Genomic DNA, 4,569 nt, shown 5'->3' with positions numbered 1-4,569 from the left:
CCTACGTGTGCGTGGACACACACGCACACGTAGATGCATATACGAGTCGGAGACCGCAGCTGATCCCCATAGTTTAGGTTTCCACGGTCGTACGAAGCTTATATAAGTTATACGACGCATCGTATATGTTTGTGGAGTAATTTTAATCGAACGACTCGAGAGAATGATCGGAGAGGTTGGAATCGAACGTTTCATCAATAGCTTGTAATATTTACGACTGTCTTCCTGTTCGTGATAAAAGTTTAATGGGATTTCACGGCTACGCTCGAATATCAAATTAACGGGCAGTAGAACAAACAGGGGTCGTTCTTTAATACGGAAATCGGTTTATTTTCGTTCGTCAATCTACATACGTGTATCGAGCTTTTTACGATCTTCTTTCTTATCGATTTGTTTTCCCATACGCGCGTTAACCACGAAATATAAATTCTTCAAACTATGCTTCTACGTATGCATGTATATTTACAGCAGGGTTTAAAATCAAGTATTTACCTCAAGTAACGTTTATCGAAGGGACAAGTGTTCCCTTTTTTAATCGTAATATGCCGCGTACTTTTATCGGGTTAAAGAATTTATAGAACTTCGAGGAGCGCCGATAAAATGAAAAACCAATTGCGCGTTTAAACTGTATATTTATAATCTCACCCTGAAACGTCGTGATCTTATTTTCTTTTTTTTTTTTTTTTTTTTTTTTTTTTTCTATATCACGTTACGAGAACTCGATGGTCACTAGCGTAACGCACAATATAACGTTCTTCGTAGTCGAAGAAAGAAATTTCTTGGTGAGCGAAGGTTTTAATTGACAGGAAGACCGTCAAATCGCCACGTTAATACCCTTTGGTGTTCCGAAGAGGGTCGTGCCCGTAAAAAGTGATTTACGCTTTCGTTTTTACGGTCAATAACGGGACATCGTAGAAAAGAAATTTCTTTTTAGCGAAGCGGGTCGCGTCGACCGGATTAAACGCTTACGTTACGAGGCGTTATTTTCTTCGTGACATCCAGCCCGGGTATAATTTATCGATCGTTATCGTCGCTTCGACATCATGCGAATTTGTCCAAACGCAAATAATGAGATACGAAATGAATTCGTGGTCCTCTTGCATAACTGAACTAATATTATTAGTGAAATTTGACAAGTGTGAGTTAACAGTATTGACAAACTTCGTCATACGTGATAGAGGAAGTTTGGTAATAAAACAAGCATACAATTGTATGATCCAATATAAAATTGTAAAATTATAAATTATCTGTACTAATAAATTCTCTTAGATAACCGTACGAAATTTGTTAATGAGAACTATCCACTTCAATCAAAATGTTCTAACTAGCATTTTTTTATTTTCTATAGATTCATAAATTTTTCATAGATTCTTTCATAAACAATTACGATTAAATATTATAAATTGAATGAAAAAAAATGGCAGAAAGAAAATGATATAACTGCAGTTTTCTTCAGATTAGAAATGTCAAATAGAATATTTTATATTGGGAGAACAGGTGACAAGTTCTGCAAGTACATTTTAAATGAAATTTAAAAACTTGTAAATTAATAATATCAATAAATTGTTTTAAATCATTTTTGTTTAATTACGAATAATCGTAAAAATTGCTTAGCAAAAGCTTAAATAAAAGTTTACGACCTACGACTGATCCTTTGTTGATTCGCTAATATTAGTTACTAAATTATTATGCAAGAGGTCTCACGTAACAAAATGATAAGGAAAATATAACAATCGATTGAACATCGAATCTTCGATCAGGCTTTTTATTTATTCACAACTTCTGCATGCACGTGCCTGTTTTCTCAGATACATGTGCAAATACACGTCCAAAATCATCGGCGAAACGTGTAATCAGTAAACCGTGTGATCATACGAATTTCGAAAATGTTTTCGCACACGGTCGAGCAATTCCGTAGCAATTTCGAATTGGCACGACCACTGATCACCGTTTTCGCTTCTCTCTCAGCATCTGCGTGTTTTCACAAAGGCGCACAAGCGTTGCACCTTGCAATTGGCATGCGGCCACGCATGAATGTCTCGATGTGTAATGACTAAGTCATTGAATTTTGTGCATGCCGAGCCATGTTTCCTGACACCTATCTTTCTTCCTTGTCTTGTTTTCTTGTTTTGTTTCGCGGAGACCTGTCGACGAGGTAATGGCAAAACGATTCTATTCGTAGGTAAAGAGCCTTTCTACATTAATGGAAATGTCAAACGTTCGGAAAAAGATGAAGATATCGCGTTAGATGATTTAGACGCGATCCCGTAATCTCGAGAAGTGGATCGAGATCTGGAATCGAGGAAGGGCGTACACAGGAAACGTCCTATTAGTTCTGAAAGCGCAACATCTGTCCCTTTCTTAGCTAGAACCCAATTAAGGAACGTCAATTAAGAATAGACAGGTGCACGCAGACAACATCGGTCTCGTCGTTCCTCTAATTTATCGAATTAAAGTCGTTAAGTTATGAAAACACCAACTATAGAAACAACGATAGAAAATGATAGGAATAAATCCTACAATTTCAATGAAATCTTTTCATATGTAATTAAACACGAACGAGAGAAAAAACGATAAAAATAACCATGGAAATAAATTCTGACGATTAAATTCTACAATTTCAATTAAATTTTTGTATCGGTGTATGCTCATGTGTGAATATGTGCATAACAGTTCGAGTAATTATGAAACAGTCTGCCTGCTTTCATTTAGTTATGGTGTTTGGGATAAGCACTGGTTGGTGTTGAGTCATCGAAAACGTAATGGCAATATCAACCGAGCAACGACAGGTGTAGTTGTCCTTTCTTCTATATAATGACGTCACGAACTTCCAACGATCCTTGAAGCACAGCATTAATGAGCGACTGTAGTGTTATTCATACCTTTCGACCGCGTTTGGTTTTGCTCGATTTTGAATACATTAAGATGAGAACGTCGGTGGATACAGCTGTACGTGCGCAAAGTTCACTTGAGTCGAATCACGAATAAAAACCTCATGTAAGTATTACATGAAATTGGATTATATAAAAGAAAAAATAAAAATAAAACGGTAAAACGAATATCTGTCACTAATATTCTTTAAAATGATTTCGAACATAAGTAATTTAACCTGCATTCTTTTTTCTTTTTTTTTTGAAAGTGGAAATTACCGAGCGAAAATGGATTAACGAGGAAAACGAAGTAATTAAGAAAATTAGGTATGGGAGGGTTAATAAAAACAGGCTGAAAACAAGAACAAAAGAATTACACGAGTTAATTATATATATACTATATTTGATATACATAAATCCATACTTTGACTTGCTAAGCATATTTTTGTGGAATTCAACCGAAAAATTCTCCTCTCGTAAGTACGCGTTCCAACGAGGTACGAATTGTAAGCACTCTTGCTCTATGACTGGCACTATAAATTCCCAATTTCGAACTAAAGTCAAGCTCATTAAAATGCTTAACACGGTTCGTATCACGTAAACTATCTACGTCTAAATATGTAGGTAGAAAGAAATACTATAAAAAGACTAAAATTTTGATTAAATCTTTCTGTCGGTATATTTACATATGATTATTTAAGAATTCGGTTAATCACGAAGTTAATTGCCTTGCTTTATTTAATTATAATGTATTACATAACGACTATTAGTTGAAAGTTTTAAACATAACTTCTGTGCTGGAGTGAAAGTATTTCAACGTTCCAATGGTAATAATCATTAACGTGTCATTCATATCATAGATAAGTTATCTACATTACTGAAAACGCTGGGATAGTTTTATATTTCGACACGGTTTGCCTGTGGATATCTTAAACGGAAATTCGTTAAACGTGCGTTTAAATAAGATGAAAATAGAAGGAAATAAATAAATTGGTTAAACTTTAAACGTTAAATATTCTTCTCTCTACCAATCAAACGAGAAAAGAATGAAATAGCACTATCCATAACTCACTCTACAAATGATATTTTTTTCCATTATCGTACTTACTCGTAGTTTATTTATATGATTCCAAATTCCACCAAAAAATTTCCAAGTTTCGACCATAAAACATTTACATTTGCGAAAGAAATGGACTATGCTTGAACGAAACTTTGTAACCAATAAAAGATGTGACCAAATGCTATCCAATATCAAAACATTTACCGCCACGGTTACTCAATACGATTTCATAACTCTTAAAAGTATCAAAGTCAGTGGATTACGTCTCCGTATTCGTGGCGTCGTATCACCTGCGACTGAAACGAAGTCGATGGCCGTTCCATCAGAGAATCGTTTGCCAATGCCTCGATCGATAGTCTAAGCGCGTTCACATGGAACCTCTTTATCTTGGGTTTTCTTTATTTGCCCCTTTGCCCGTTCGTTTGCCTTGTTGACGCACGATATTGGCGTATCTCGGCTTCGGGCACGCGTATCAGCATCATCAACGCGGCAACAGCAGCAAGCAGCAATCGGAGAGGAGAACAACGTGGGACGCGTGTCGGCGAAGAACATCGAAGTCAGAGGTAGATCCACCGCAACGGTGGACAGGATCATCCTTGTCGAAGACGTCCGAATAGGTCGTCCGAGTCGGGGTTGGGT

The 4,569-nt window shown here is 36.3% G+C and overlaps 1 protein-coding gene across 2 annotated transcripts in view; it reads left to right on the top strand.

Annotated features, from left to right (window-relative positions):
• LOC100742395 (protein NDRG3) overlaps window positions 1-4,569 on the top strand; it is a 35,337-nt gene that overhangs the window by 1,288 nt on the left and 29,480 nt on the right. The gene's annotated exons all lie outside the window — the stretch shown is intronic.

This window comes from Bombus impatiens, unplaced genomic scaffold, assembly GCF_000188095.3.
Source record: "Bombus impatiens unplaced genomic scaffold, BIMP_2.2 scf_0442, whole genome shotgun sequence".
NCBI lineage: Eukaryota > Metazoa > Arthropoda > Insecta > Hymenoptera > Apidae > Bombus > Bombus impatiens.
Note: the sequence above shows the minus strand (reverse complement) of the source record. Positions and strands in the feature narration are given on the sequence as shown.